The sequence below is a fragment of the Scomber japonicus genome, chromosome 2, assembly GCF_027409825.1.
Source record: "Scomber japonicus isolate fScoJap1 chromosome 2, fScoJap1.pri, whole genome shotgun sequence".
Taxonomy (NCBI): domain Eukaryota; kingdom Metazoa; phylum Chordata; class Actinopteri; order Scombriformes; family Scombridae; genus Scomber; species Scomber japonicus.
Genome location: NC_070579.1, coordinates 40983814 through 41000811, shown reverse-complemented (window position 1 = coordinate 41000811; position 16998 = coordinate 40983814). Strand labels below are relative to the sequence as shown.

The 16998-nt window shown below is 42.5% G+C and overlaps 1 pseudogene; it reads left to right on the top strand.

Annotated features, from left to right (window-relative positions):
- Positions 1-204: 204 nt before the first annotated feature.
- Positions 205-3963, top strand: LOC128367275 (zinc finger BED domain-containing protein 4-like; annotated as a pseudogene).
- Positions 3964-16998: the final 13035 nt, after the last annotated feature.

Below are 16998 nucleotides of genomic sequence, written 5' to 3'. Positions count from 1 at the left end.
CAGTTTTTGCCATACTCATGTCAAGGGAACTAAGGAAAGGAGAAGAGGTGAATACTCTGGGTGAGAAGGACATCTGCAATACTGAAGACATCGTCCGGTTGATGGCACCTGTGAGTAGTGACAACTATACTTTGTGAGGATGAGATGCCGACACTATCAATGATTGGTCCCCTCAGAGCAAAGCTAAAAACACACTTTGAGTCAATGGATGAAGATACACCACTCATCACTGAGATGAAGAAGGCATTTAAGAATGACTTTGAAAAGCGATACACACATCTTGAGGACCTCCTCCATACAGCGTCTGCTTTAGACCCTCGTTTTAAGACTCTCCCTTTCCTGAGTGATGAAGATGCTGAGAGGATATTCTTACGTATTTCAGCTGAAGCTACTGCCCTGCTTAACAAGGTAGGCCAAACAAAAAAACACCCTTCAATAACTGAATACAAAATAATTATGATAGTGTATTGTAACAGCTGCTCTTGAACATATTTCTGTATTGTACTGCACATGATTTATCATCTATTGACCGTGTGTCCTGGATTTAACAAAATTACTCACTATTTAGTTAATTCAGCTTTTGAATTTGTTATCAATGATTAACATTGTTGTTTTTTTTTTTACATTGATTTTGACTAGGAAGCAGGGGATGCAGATTAAGGATCGACCAATAATCGGCATGGCCGATAACATCGGCCGATATTCGGCATTTTATGATAATTGGCATCGGCCGTTTTTTCCACCGATAACCGATAAAATAAGTTTATTTTAAAACGCTCTCCTTTGGCTCTTATGCAGCCGTCTCTCTCTGCCTGAAGTCACTACTCTTGGCTGTGTAACAATGTCCTGCCTACAGCGCCCACTGACTGGCTGCACGGCACAAGTGACAGCCAGTCAACACTGCAGCTTCTAGATGCAGTGCCACAGAGACGAGAGGAGAGGAGAGGAGGAGAGGAGAGGGGGAGGAGGGGAGGAGGAGAGGAGGAGAGGAGAGGACTGCTCCGTGAAATAGCAGTGTGCTGTTTGAAGGTAAGGCAACAGAAAATGCCGAAGTTGCAATAAAAATACTCTATGGTGAAGTTTTAAAGACACCACAACCTTATTATGATCAGTTTCAATGACATGCATGCCCAGAAGCAAAATTTGCACCTACCTGCCTGCCTATAGTCACATCAAATGCGACCTGATTTTGCAAATAGCCGAAATTCTAAAAATAAATAGCACCACGGCAAAAAAAAAAAAAGAATGATCAAGTGAACATGACCTGCAGCTCCTTTATTTAATAAAAAGAAGACATAGCAACATACGGGTACAGCAAGTAACCTACAGATTTAGAGAGCTGAACCTGTTGAATTTCACAAGTAGAGTCGACTTTAACAATATATTTCATGTAGGCCTAGTTCATTAACAGTTTAAGTGTTAACAGTAAGCTTGATAATGATGATTTACTTGGCATTAAAGTAAAAGCACTCATTTTGCTGAACAAATGAAATGTGACTGGTATATTAAATACATGTAATTACTTTAATTAAAGCAAGTCTGGTAACCATTGAAAGTGTAATCTTTATTTATAAACTAATTATGCTATTTGATGTAAAAAATAAAAAATCTGAAAAGTAACTACTAAAACTATCAATAAATTAATTGAGCCAAGGTTCCTGTTTCTGCCATCCTCTTTATTTGTTTGCACTTAATCAGGCTGGCTCAGATTTACCTGTGAGAGAACATAAGACATCATTAATTAACTGTTATTCATATATCATAAGAGTAGAAAGTAAGTATAATAAGTAACATCAAATGGAAAAGTAAAGTACAAGTACTTTAAAAAATATATTTTAGTACAGTACTTAAGTAAATGTTTCTTTCCACTACTGTATTTAAAGAATTGAAACCAACTAGAGACTTTGCAAAGCTGTTTTGTTATAATAAATTAAGTATATATATTTTATATACATTTGAACTTTTTAACTCACTCTTTCTGTATGTCTCTCTTTTTCTAAATCCTCATTACAGATGGATGGATCAAAGAGGAGGGCGAAAAGTGCTGTATGGCAGTATTTCACACAACCAACTGTAGGAAAGGCAGTGTGTAATACCTGCAAAGAAAATGTCAGCATGGGAGGTGGAACAAGTGCAAAAACTTTAAATACTTCAAACCTGTGGTCCCATCTTAGGATCCATCACAGTGACTTGTATGCAACTTCACAATCACAGCTGGGGACAACAACTTCATCTCAGGCAGGGACAGCAACCTTATCTCAGCCTACAATACAAGACCTGTTTCAAAGACAAAGAAAGTGGCCAAATTCAGATCAACGATCTAAACTAATTGACAAACTAATTACAGAAATGATAATCACTGACAACCAGCCATTCACAGTTGTCTCTGACATTGGCTTTAAGCGCCTCATGGGAGCAGCAGCACCACAATACTCACTGAAAAGTGAGAAGTACTATCGCACTGGAATGCTCCCAGAAGTTCACCACAAGGTTGTTTAGAAGGTAAAAGCCCTGATCCAACCAGAGATTGCTGGTCATGCACTCTCCTTCACTACGGACTGCTGGTCTGGATCCACAGAGTCTTTGATGAGCCTCACATGTCACTTCATTGACAATGAATGGAACAGAAACCAGGTTGTTTTGAACACTAAGGTAAGGAATGGATCCCACAGTGGGGAATACATCAGAGAGACATTCCTGGGCATGCTTCCGGATTGGAACATAAGTAAAGACCGCGTTACACTTGTGCTTCGAGATAGTGGAGCAAATATGGTGAAAGGAATGAGGCTCGCTGAACTTCCAGATCTCAGCTGCACAGCTCACTCTTTGCATTTCGTGGTGAATGATGGTCTGTCAAGTCAAAGAGCAGTTACAGATATCATTGCAATCATCAAGAAGTGTGCCACCAATTTCCACCACTCGATTCTTGCCAAGCAGCGTTTGAAGGACATTCAGAAGGACCTTAGCCTGCCACAACACAACCTAATCCAGGCTGTTCCAACAAGATGGAACTCAATGCTCCACATGCTGCAAAGAGCGCTGGAGCAAAAGCGTGCTCTTAATATCTATGCTGGTGCGCATGGAGGATTTGCATGTCCTACTGCTTATCAGTGGGATATTGTGTCCAATTTGGTCGAAACTCTTATCCCAATAGAGGAAGTGACACTAGAGGTAAGCTCTAACAGTGCATCAGCATCCTGCATTATTCCCTGTCTGGCCGTGCTGAAGATGCTACTTGAAGATGATGGGCCCTCAACACGAGGCATCGGAACACTCAGGCAAGCCATGAGGGAGAGCTTGATCAAACGCTTCTCAAAACTAGAAGACATGAAAACTGTGGTGCTGGCATGTCTTCTAGATCCACGCTACAAGAATCATGCGTTCTCCTCTGACATTACGTTGTCCAAGGCCAAAGAATGGCTGAGAGAGGATATGGAAAGTGCGGCAAAACAGAGCAGTCAAGAAGAGCATGCTGCTACAGAAGAAGCCAGTATGGAGGTGACTGCTGCAGAATTGGTAAGTGACGAAGAGCAGGCTACTGCAGAAGAGAGTGGAACCCATGAAAGTGACAGGGGAACCACCAAAAGGCAACGCAGAGAAGAGACATCCTGCGTTTGCCGTACTGATGACATGTTCATTTCTCTGCTAGGACCCCACACTGGTGAGCCGTTGGCCGAGGCCTGCCTTGAGGATGAGTTACAACTGTACCTCAGGGAGCCAATGATTGACAGGCGTAAGGGGGATCCACTCCAGTGGTGGAAACAGAATAAAGGACGCTTCAAGCTACTTGCAACACAAGCAAGAAGGTTTCTTAGCTCACCACCCTCTTCTGTTCCGAGTGAGCGTGTCTTCAGTGAAGTCTCTGAAATTCATGAGAGGAACAGAAGCCGTCTTACAGGAGAGCACGCTGAGCAGCTCTGCTTTCTGAACTACAATCTGGTGCTACTGGATTGGGACTACTAACTGAGACTCAAATTCAGTACTACAGTTCAGTGTTTACTTTAATTTATTTTATAAAAATTTAGCTATGTTATTTTATTTGTTTATTTATTTCAGTTAAGTTAAATATATGCTGCTAGATGATCCCTGCACTTTTTGTTTTTAGAATCATTTAACTTATTGCCGAGACTCAAATTTCAGTACTGTACAGTACAGTTCAGTTTTTACTTTCATCTTATAAAAAATCAGGGAGCCATTTTATTTATTTCAGTGAATGTTAAGAGATCTCTGCACTTTGTTTTTATATAATAAAACAATTTCAAACAAGATTTGCGTCAGAGTTTGTGTTATTCTACAAACGTTTATGCTCTTTTTATCACAGATTTTCACAGTGTACAAAAACAAACAAACAGTATACTGTATTCAGTCTAATCCCAAGTGTGTTATTCTAAATTTTGACACCAAAATTTAAATTTTTACTGCAAATGAATATCGGTTCTAAATATCGGTTTCCTATCAGTATCAGCCCTTAAAAAACCATATCGGTCGATCCCTAATGCAGATAGCCAGGGGCATGTTCAGAGAGACCCTGCTTGTAGAGATCCACACAACAGGATAGCTGGTCCTCAGATCCAGGATGAGCCAAAAGGTGTGTTTTAGACATAGTGAGGTGTAAGCATATAAGATGAAAGAAAAACTCAAGACTTTTGGCAACCAACCACTAACATAAAGTCATTCCTATGTATTTCAGATGATGAACCTCCGCCCAAAATGAAAAAGACTGCAGCAATGGCCCAGCTGTTTGGGGAAGCCTTTGAGGTCAGGGCAGCAGCAGGTGAGGAGCTCATGAGATACAGAGAGTCCTTTGCCCCTCACCGACAACCCACTAGAGTGGTGGAAGGCACAGGAAGACCTGCAACTGTTGTCATCTCTTGCAAAGAAATACTTATGTATACCAGCCACCAGTCTGGCATCAGAAAGAGTTTTCAGCACTGCAGGAGACATTGTTTCTGCGCAACGCAGTGTACTACGACATGATCATGTCGATCAACTGATTTTTCTTAAGAAGAACCTTGACAAGCATTAAGCACATGAACTTCTTCACTGCGTGTATGGGATGAACATATAATGGTCAAGTGTGTGTGTACGTGAGTGCACCATGCATACAGTGTTGGACACTCTCAGAAGAGTGAGAAAACTAAAATGAATAAGATGTTATTGTTTTTGATAGTTATTTTGTTTACATGTGGCAAGATGACACTTTAAAAAGAAATACACTAGTAGTTACTAGTGGGGATTTTATTAAGCAGATGCATGTTAAAACAGCACTTTAAATGACTGACAATCTGCTTACCACTTTGTTCTCTTTCAGAAAAAAATATACAAGGGATGTCTTGAAATTTTATGTTCTACCTCACTAGCTCATTGTGCCTTGATCTGAGGCTACACAGATCTCTCTCTTGTTTCTTTGAATTTAATTAACAAGAATATGTTGGGCTTTGGAGAGCTCTCAGAAGAGTGAAAACTAATAGAAAATGATGTAATTGTTTTGATAGAGTTATTAAGTTTGCATGTGGCAAGATGGCACTTTAAAAAAAAAGAAGAAATACACTACACATATCTCTGTTGTTTCTTTGAATTTAATTAACGTTGGAGAGCTCTTACGTGTTACATGTTAATAAACATGACAAAAACTACAAATACACTTTTTCTCTAGTCTTTGATAAATCTTTTTGAAGGAAATGCCACATTTACAAGTTAATTCATTTTATGAAATGATTGTCTACTTTCAACAAGAGTTCCATTACATCATACCCTCTCGAATTGAGCCGTGCCACATTGAATCGGATCGGATCGAATCGAATTCCTTCTGAATCGAATCGTTCCATTTTAAAATGAAGGTTTCTGAATCGTATCGTACTCCATGTATCGAGATACAAATCGAATCGTCTTTTATTGGAGAGATACACACCCCTACAGGAGACCATTTTTTTATATAGGCCACATCCAAACAAAAAATAAATTCAAAGGAATACATACCAATCTATCCTCCTGATCCTCGTCATGTTCTTTCATCTTCTGTAAGGAACAAAAAACTATGTTTCAGGCCAACAAATCAAGCACAGTGAAAATGTGTTACTGTGTCAACTGTTAAATTCAAGTTTGTTATGACCTTGCAGGGCAAGAACCAGATTCACATTAATCAACTCATTTTGAGCCTACATTTATCTGCTTTAAATGTGCTAGTAATAACATATGTAGGTGCTTGACAACCAAATTTGAAAAAACAAATATTTGTTTTATTTAAACAGCAGAACTATTTATGCAAACTTTTAACAATAAAATAAATGTGTATATATCAATGACATGCAGTCAGGGTAGGCAGGGTAGGCAGTGTATACTGTTCTCATTGTGTGGCAACACAATTTAACAGCAAGCCAAACTCCGTCCATTAAATGCGCAAGAGTCAGGAATCATCTTAGTAGTTCCTTTTAATAAGATGCCGTTGTAGGTGCATTTACAAAACCAGAGTGAAACTGAAAAAACAATAAACACAAAAAAATACATAAACAATGCAATAATGTTGCAGCTGGTATTATGACAAGGTAATAGCTTACTGCTACATAGCATATCATACTAATTTTAAATTAATCAAAAATATATGAATTTTTACTGTAAATGTCTATGAAATTATAATAATGCACTTGCACTTTAAAGTTGACAGTTTTATAACCTGTTACCAATATCAATACTATTATGAACCAGGAAGGCACATGTTAAATTACAACATTAATCTTAAATGGTTAACAAAAGCATCCTCATTCCTAATATTATCAAATATACTCTAAACATGGTGATGCATAACTCAGAAACTTACAGATGATGCTTTCACAAGCTCAAACAATAGGATGGTGGCAGATGAGACATGTGTCTGCTCCTTAGGCTGCTTGATATCTGTTTTCAGACCACATGTAAAACCACTTCCTGTTAAACTAAAATCACCACTAGGAGGTGCTACAATGCCAAAAAAGTAACTCAAAATCCTGAGGCAGGACACTCCCCGTCTGGCATCTGTAAGATGTCATAATCATTTAACTATCTTGTTCTCTCCTTGACAACAGAAGGATGACTTCAGTGATCGGTCTAAGGTATGTTTTGGACGACCCTTCCTTGGAAACCCTGATTTGTAGCTTGCGCACTTTCCCATCTGGACTTTTAAAAACATCAGATACAAGTGCCATAGGCCACTCATTCCGCGCTGCTTGAGTGTCTCTCATCAGAACAAGGTCCCCTTTTTGAATGTCTGGCTGTGTTGTCTTCCATTTGCGGCGGGTTTGCAAAGTGGGAAGATATTCACGTCTCCAGCGATACCAAAACTGGTCAGCGAGACTCTGCACCCACTTCCATTTCTGTCTGAAGTGGTCACCTTTTGAGAACACCCCAACTGGAGGAGGTAACCCAACCTTTTGGGTAAGTAGCATGGCTGGGGTCAGTATTAAAGGTGAGTCTGAGTCGGTAGACACAGGAGTCAGTGGCCTTGCATTGATAATTGCAGAGATTTCTGCCATGAATGTGCAAAGAACCTCATGGGAGAGAGGTTGGGACTTGTCCTGTATAAGCATGTAGTCCAGTATCTTACGGACAATCCCTATCATTCGCTCCCAGGCCCCTCCCATATGGGAGGCATGGGGTGGATTGAATTCCCATGTGCAAGAGTGGTCCCTGAGATATTTCTGTACAGCATCTTCCTTTGCCATCTTGTGGAATCCCAGTTCTTTGCTAGCGCCTACAAAGTTTGTCCCACAGTCGGAGCGCAATTGCTTTGCAGGTCCTCGAATGGCAAAGAACCTTCGAAGAGCATTAATGCAGCTTGAAGTATCCATCGTCTCAATAACTTCAATATGGACTGCTCGGGTGCTCATACAAGAGAAAAGCACAGCCCAGCGCTTGCTGTGAGCGTGTCCTCCTCTAGTTCTGCGGTAAAAGGACCAAATACGTCTAGGCCGACATATGAAAATGGAGGAGATGTATTCAATCGTTCCTCTGGCAGGTCGGCCATCAGCTGGTGTTGGTTTTTCCCACGGAGCCTTCTGCATTTGAAGCATTTATGAAGGACACTGCTTACACACGCCTTTCCACCGACCAGCCAGAACCCAGCGGTGCGCACAGCTCCCTCAGTGAACAAGCGGCCTTGGTGCTGGGCTTGCTTATGGTAGTGCTGTATCACTAATGTAGAGATGTGGTGGCGGCCTGGTAAGATAATAGGATTCCTTTCTTCACTGTTCAGTTGCGCATCCAAACGACCTCCAACTTTTATCAGTCCATTTTCATCCAGGACAGGGTTCAACATAACTAGAGGACTGTTCTTAGGAATGCTTCTCCTCTCTGCGAGAGCTTTGTATTCCTCAGAGAACACTGACATTTGAACAGAGAGGATAACAACATTCTTGGCTTGAGCTAGTTCTTCTTGCAGATGTTGTTGCTCACACCGGTGCCAACCAGCACATTTGTGTGTATGACTGACAGAAGAGGACTTGAAAGAGCGGGCTACATGGATAAGTGAAGCGATCCCATTCAACAAGCTGTTCCATGTAGAGAAACGCTTAAAGCGTTCTGGACCAAGTTGTCTGTCCTTCACACTAGTGGAAGATACACCGACTTGGGGCTGAGGGCGAACCTCAGTGTCTGTGTCTGGACTTACTAGTTGGAAGGAAGTTTGTGTTGTAGGTTGACATGTGGATGGTTTGTAGAGGAAATCCGGCCCTGTAAGCCAACTCGTAGCCTGAAGCTGAGAAGCAGGAATGGATCTCGAAGCATGGTCAGCTGGATTGAGCTCAGATGGTACATAATACCATTGCTCTGGCCTTGTCGACTGTCTGATTCTCTGGACTCTGTTGTGCACATATACATAAAAGCGTCTGCTCTCGTTATATATGTAGCCCAGTACCACCTTACTGTCGGAGTAAAGGCACACCTCATCTGGCTTGATATCAATTTCATGTAGAATGAAATCCGACATCTCTACAGCTAATACTGCTGCACACAACTCAAGTCTGGGAATGGTGGGTTCATGTTGAGGGGTCAGCTTTGCCTTTCCCAGAATGAAACCCACATCACACTTTTCATCCTCATAGAAAGCTCTAAGATACGCTACTGCAGCAATAGCCTTAGTGGACGCATCACAGAACAGGCACAACTCAGTGCGTGTAGCCTTTGAGAGAGATTCTGAACAGTATGTTCGGCGGATGTGAAGCTGCTGCAGATCATTAAGAGAGTCTCTCCAAGATTCCCACTCCCTGCACTTTTCTGCAGGCAGAGGAGTGTCCCATTCATCAACTCCTTTGGAGAGTTCTCTCAGCAGAAGTCTCCCTTGTATGGTCACAGGAGCGGCAAACCCAATGGGGTCATACAGACCGTTCACAGTTGACAGGACTCCACGCCTTGTGAACGGCTTGATTTCACTTGACGTTCGGAAGGTAAACGTATCTGTGGTGACCTCCCAGCATAGCCCAAGGCTTCGCTGAATAAGCATAGCTTCCTCTCCAAGATCGAGGTCTTTGATTCCTTTAGCACAATCCTCAGGAGGGAATGCTGACAGCACTCCTGCGCTGTTGGATGCAATTTTATGCAACCTTAAGTTCGACTCTGCTAATGAAGCCTGTGTTCTCCGCAGCAGATCGATCGCTTCTTCTTCAGTAGGGAGCGACTTTAGACCGTCGTCCACATAAAAGTCACGTTCTACAAACGTGCGAGTGTCGGGTCCATATTCGGGTTCTCCTTCTCTTGCTGCCCGTCTGAGCCCGTAGATGGCCACGGCAGGGGAAGGACTATTTCCAAATACATGGACCTTCATCCTATATTCTACAACGTCCTTATCCAAATCATTGTTGCGAAACCATAGAAACCTCAGATAGTCTCTGTGGTCCTCCCTTACTGCAAAACAATGGAACATTTGCTGGATATCTGCTATTACTGCGACTGGCTCCTTCCTGAACCGAGTCAAGACACCCAAGAGGCTGTTGTTTAAGTCCGGACCTTTTAGGAGAACACTGTTGAGAGAAAGACCCTGGTACTGTGCACTGGAGTCGAAAACGACTCTAATTTGGTCAGGCTTTCTCGGATGGTACACTCCAAAGGTCGGCAGGTACCAGCACTCTTGACCTTCAGTTAAAGCAGGTGCCAGCTCAGCATGATCGTTATCGAATATCTTCTGAATGAAGTCAATGAACTGTTGTTTCATTTCTGGCTTCTTTCCTAGGGTGCGTCGCAATGAGAAGAGACGATTAAGCGCTTGCTCTCTGTTATTAGGCAGAGGAGGTCTTGGGTGTCTGAAGGGAAGCGGTGCCACCCAGCTGTTAGCTTCATCTTGGAAGATCTCTTTTTCTATTGTGTCCAGGAAGACCTCATCCTCTATAGAGAGCGCTAGCTTGTTGTCATTTTCTGTCTGCTCAAACACTAACTGTCCAAGGTGATCTTCATCTGTTCTGCCTGTCATGTCACCTTTGAAGGCATGATGAAACCCGTAACGTTTGTCATCTCTGATACTCAGCTTCTCTTTGAGATGAATGTGGTTTTCACAAGGTGTGAAGATTGAAGGCCTGCCATTCTCTAGCACATTGGTTTTGAAGCATTGCACCCTTGGCATGTGAGAGCTGCCCAAACACATGTCACCTACTAAAACCCACCCCAGGTCCAGCTTGAGAGCGAAGGGGGTATCGTGAGGCCCGTTCACCTTTTTCCTCACCTTGTGGGCTCTTAAGATGTCACAACCTAGCAGCAGGAGGATTTGAGCTTTATTATCTAGCGCTGGGATCTCTCTAGCGATAGACTTCAAATGTGAATGGTGGCGGGCTGCCTCGGGTGTAGGTATCTCCAACCTGTTATCTGGTATTTCATTACATTCTATCGGTGTTGGGAGTGACAGACTAACTCCACCATGTACAGGCTCTATCTGATAACCATCAGCTCTTCTCCCTGCTTTATCTGTGATGCCAGCACAGGTCTTCAGTGAGTAAGGAGATGCACTACCGTTGATGTGAAAATGCTCAAAGAACTCTGACTTCGCTAGCGATCGGTTGCTCTGATCGTCAAGCATTGCGTACATCCTGACTGCATTCTCCCGCTTGCCTTTTGGATAGACTTGTACTAAACAAATCTTTGAACAGGACTTGGCTGACAGACCTTTGCCACAGACCTCTGTACATGCACTGTTCACAGATGGAGATGAGAATGAAGCTTCTTCCTCCCCACCATGCCCTGTCGAGGGGACAGATGTTTGAAAACCTGCAGGGGGTGAGCCTGGATGAAGAGCTGAACAATGGTTTTCACTGTTGCACTCAGTACACTTCACTGCAACATTGCAATTGCGTGCCAGGTGAGAGGAAGATGCACAGCACCTGTAACAGATTCCCTTGTCCTTCAAATAAGCTTTCCGATCTTCCAGTGTCTTCATCCTGAAGCCTCGACACTTCCTCAAAGGATGGGGCTTATTATGAATAGGACAGTGTTTACCAGGGTCATTTTCTTGGAGAGATGGATCCATGTTGGAGGATGTTTTGGAGGAGACATCCATTTTGTTGACGGAAATGGGCACTCTCTGACCGCTGTACTTTGGCATAAATCTGTCGCTTTTTATTGGGTTACTGCTGAGGATGGTAAAGCTAGGGTCATTCCTTGCTTTTGCCTCATGGCAGATGAAACTAGTGAAATACCAAAATGGAGGAAAGCGATCACGGTTTTCCTGTTTGTACTTCATGCCATGAGAAACCCACCTCTCTTGTAGATAATGGGGCAGCTTCTCCACTATCGGATTGATTCCCCTTGCTGTATCTAAATAAGCCAGCCCTGGTAAGTATCCATCTTCTTTAGCTGCTTGCAGCTCCATTAAAAGATCCCCAAGCTCTCTAAGCTTAGCATAGTCTCTGTTAGAGATTTTTTGAAAAGCATCTAGCTTCTTAAAAAGTGCGTTTTCAATCATCTCAGGTGCACCATAACACTCAGTCAACCTATTCCAGGCCATTACTAAAGCTGCACTGGGATCAGACACGTGGACTGACCGAATTCTCCTCACGTGCTCGGATGAGTCCTTACCCAACCATTTTGTGAGTAAATTCAGTTCCTCGCCAGCTGTAAGATCGAGACCATGAATGGCGTTGATAAAAGCAGACTTCCATGCTCTGAAAGTCTCTGGCCGGTCGTCGAACTTTGTAAGTCCGGTATTAACCAGTTCACGGCGTGCTAAAAATCTAGCAAAGTCCAACATGTCTCGAGCCTGAGGCTGGTGATAAGGTGCTGAGTGTGAGTTTCTGTGTGGCTCGTCCTCTGGCCTGGAGAAGTATGGATGAAAGTCAGGTGAGTCAGGCTTAATTGGCTTTGGGTGAGATGAAATATCTTTCTGGAATGTGTGATCCATAGGAATGAATTGTTGGCTTTTGGCTGAATCAGGATAATTTCGGAGAACTGGCTCCTCCTTGCACAAGAGTTCTATGTTTTTATTAGCCTTGTCAGTTAAATCAGCTTGCGCCCTCACATAGTCTCTAGTGCGCTCTATTTTGGTTTGCACTGAAGTGGCGTGACTTGACTTTCTTGGGAACGCATCTTCAAACTCTGCTACTGCTGCTGCCTCTAGTATTTCAGCCTGAGCTAGAGCCGCAGCTGCCTCCTTTCCATGGCGTAGCATGTCTAGATCTGCTTCTAATTTGGCTTGGTCAAGCTGATGGGTCATCTCCAGTCTAATTTTGTCAAGCTTGATAGCAGCTTCCTTCTGTGTGAATAGTGCGCGTGTCCGTGCGGCCTCAGCCTGAGTGCGTGCCTTGGTGGCTGCGGCAGCAGCTGATGAACCAGATCTATGTGATAGTCGTGCTGAACTGGAATTTCTTGAGCCCACCTCTGACATGTGGTCTGCCATGCTTGGAGTTCTTACCATCGCAGCGGCAGCGTTGTCTTTGCCTTCCTCTGCAGAAGCTGTTGGTCTGCTTTCTTCAGACATGCTGCAGAATCTGTATGCGGTCTACCACCATGAAGTTGACATTATTGCGTAAAGATCGCTAGTATCAACACTGGTTACGCATGGAAAGACTGACGGATTTTACCCGGTTTACTTTTGGTCTGATAGGAGTGTGAGATCTCGTTGGAAAGCTCGCGAGATGTAGAATATCACTGCAGTGTCATTGAGTCTGAAATACCAACACACGACCCGTAGGTGGAAGCAAAAGACCGTGTATGAAATCGAGCAGCGAGAATGCTCTATCTGCAATATTGGCCACCATGGCGTATATTTTGATCGGAGAACTGTACAGATAGACTCAAAATGACCAAGACAAGGTAAGGAAACAATATATATCGCTGTTGATGACATTTGCTTTGTTATTTTATGGAATATTGAGACATAAACACAGAATTTCACATTTTGACGATAAAATGCTGAATTTTGCTGCGTCTTTGCTACGGGGCTGACACGAGCTGGTTAGGTCGGATTATGTTTTGCTTGGTATCAGCAGAAAGATGAGCTTATCTAGTTTAATTTGACACCTAACATGACTGAGTTGAGCAAGCAGATATATGTGCACTACTGCGTTTCATTTCGGCTGTCCCTTATATTCACAGAGCTGTTATTTTTGTTGTTGTTTGTTTAAATTATTGCCAAATAAACTGTGTTTGAGAAAAATACACGTGGACTGTTGTTTTTGTAGAGTTGAAGCCTCATCTTTTGGAAACATTTGAAGAAAAAGAACACCACAGTGTTTTATTAACTTTTTACAGGCAGTAAACAATTGTAGCACTCGCTCGACCTGGTACCGGGTCCGTCGGGTCTAACAGGTTAATAGACTAATCACTACTGCCATTACACCCGTGGATAGTCGATTTGCTCAGATGTATCCTTTGCTTGGACATGATGATAATGATAATGATGATCCTGAGGATAATTTACCTGATCTGTTCCTGATTTCGTCTAATGTTAATTCTGATTGGTAAACAGTAAAAAGAAAACAAATAACTCTGAGTGTAAACCTGTTTGTTCTCATAAAAATGATTTTACAACTGAAAATCTTTTGAAGTGGTTGATATAAGTGACATGAAAAGATGAGTAAATATGTGATAAACAGGAGGGAAATGTTGGAATTATTGTATATAAGTTATCCCATATTTACCCTTTCTATAATCATTAGTCTTTATAGTCTACAAGCGTGCTGTTTTAAAGTTGTTTTTCAGGACCTGTGACCCTGCTCAGGATCTGCTCAGGACGTCTATCTGAAGATCTGTGGCCAATCTGTAACCCTGCTGAGAATGTCTTTGAAGTGTGTGTGTCCACCCGAGGCAGACCAGCGACAGATCAGTGACCTATTTATGACCGATGTGTGACCCCTACCCCTTAGAGCAAAAATGACTATGTAAATTAGGGACTCCCTGAAACCAATAAAAAGAAAGGGTTCGGCAAGATTTGCTCAGAGCGGGTTGGAGATCTTAACTGAGCAGATCTCTGTCCATTCTCCTTGCAAGTAGAAACTCTAATCCTGTTGTCTTGTCTGCCTTTGTTTTATATTTTTAAGTGTTTTAGGTTGCCTGAACCTGACAGTATGCAACCAAACTGCAGAACTGTATGCCATGTTTTACCTCTGCAACTATGTATCTCGAGCTTTCATTGCCAGTGACTTGTTTTTTAGTATTTGCGAACCAAGCTATCCATTCCGTCAGCTTGAGATAATCATGCCCTTTCCTTGAGCGCTGATTGGTTGACGTCTCCCTGTCATGCACGAAGCGAACAAAGAATGATTACTTCATCCAAACCATCAACTTGTCTCTTAGACCCAATTCCAACTAGGCTGCTCAAGGAAGTATTCCCCTCAGTTAGCACTTCCTTATTAGATATGGTTAATCTGTCTTTGGTGACAGGTTATGTACCACAGTCCTTTAAGGTAGCTGTAATTAAACCACTTCTTTAAAAGCCTACTGATTCAGAGGTTCTAGCCAACTGTAGGCTGATATCGAACCTTCCCTTTCTCTACAAGATCCTTGAGAAATCAGTTGCCAATCAGCTGTGTAACTTTCTACACATAGTAACAGTTTATTTGAGAATTTTCAGTCTGGATTTAGAGCTCATCGTAGCACAGAGACTGCACTGGTGAAAGTTACAAATGACCTTTTAATTTCAAATATTTTTATTTGGATTTTTCAGACACATATTCAAGTTGAACACAAGGTAGACAGTAGATCCTTATTTTAACAAACAACAGGTGCAGGGTTTAACAAGTACAATTAACAAACCCGCACGTAACAACCCCCCTGCCCCCTCCCTTTACAGTACTGAGAGAATTTTTGGGGCACAGTTACAAACATTAGCTTGTGATGTATCCCCCTCACGGGGGGCAGGCTGCGAATGCTTATGTCGAGGGCCAAAGCTGAGCATATTTATGTTGTTTGGGTATTATGTTATGTTAAATAAACGTCGGACATTAAAGAATGAATGGCGGTTCTTAATAAAACCCGTCTGATCTTGTGTTATTATTGAGGGGGTCACATCATCCAGTCTATGTGCTAACGTCTTGGCGAAGATTTTCACGTCCGTGTTCAGGAGAGAAATCGGCCTGTATGAGGCGCAGTGAGCAGGGTCCTTTCCTTTCTTTGCTATAAGAACTTCGTTCATTGATGGGGGAAGTGATCCCTGCTCAAGTGATTCAGTTAGGACCGTTGTCAAGAATGGAGATAGAAGTGTTGAGAACTTTTCGGCCGGAAAGCCGTCCGGGCCTGACGATTTCCCAGATTACATTGACACTATTGCTTGAGCTATTTCTGTTTGGGTAAGAGGCGCCTCCAATCCCCCTGCCACCTCAGGGGAAATTGTTGGTATGGGCAGTGGGTCAAGAAATGCCTTAATTGGTGCAGCAGCATCATCGCATTGGGAGGTGTACAGTTCAGAGTAGAAATCCTTAAAGGTGTCATTTCTTTTAGTGTGATCTACAGTGACCTCTCCACTTTTAGTGTTAATATTTTTTATGAGTTGTTTAGCCCTTTGCCCTTTTAGTTGGCTAGCCAAGAGCTTTCCGCATTTCTCGCCGTGTTCATAGTAGTTACTCTTGTTTTTTAACAGTATGTTCTGTGTTTGGTAGGTGGTAAGAATGTCAAACAATGTCAAAAGTTTTTAGTTCCAAACGTTTGTTGTATAGTTCGAGGGTCTGAGTATGCGCATATTGTTGATCAATCTCTCTAATTTTAGATATCAAGTCTAGTTGGTCTTTCTGAGAGAGTCTTTTCTTATTTGCGGTGAATGCTATGATTTCCCCTCTTAAGTAGGCCTTAAGTGTATCCCAGATCACGAGAGCAGACACATCAGAAGTGATGTTAGTTTCAAAAAAGAAGCACATTTTTTGTTCAATAAATTTGACAAACTCGGTATCTGAGAGTAGGCTTGAATTAAAGCGCCACTGCCTCATGGGTTGCGGTGCATTAGGAAGAAACAGTGCCATTGCTACAGGGGCGTGGTCAGATATGACAATACAGTGGTATGTACAAGAGCGAACTTGGGGGATCAATCTATTGTCAATAAAGATGTAATCTACTCTTGAATACGAGTGATGGACGCTGGAGAAAAAGGAATATTGTCTATCCTGCGGGTGGAGAAACTGCCATATATCTGATACCCCGAACTCTGAGAGAAAAGACTGAATACACAAGGCCGATTTACTCACTGCCCCAGGTCTGCCAGAAGAGCGATCTAAAGTTGGGTCCAACCAACAGTTGAAGTCCCCTCCGAGTATTAGGAAATGCGAGTCGAGGTCATGAAGGAGAGAGAAGACACGGTCAAAAAAACTATCATCTACATTTGGAGCGTATACATTGGCGAGGATAACTTTTGTGTTAAATAGTTTCCAGAGACAATTACAAATCTTCCATTTTTATCTGCTGTAACGCTGTTTAGTTCGAATAATATGTGATTGGCTACCAGGATGGAGACCCCTCTTGCCTTTGCCTGGAAGGTGGAGTGGAAATGCTGCCCCGCCCAGCACGCCATAAGTCTGGAGTTATCTGATGAGCGCACATGTGTTTCCTGTAGGAAGACAA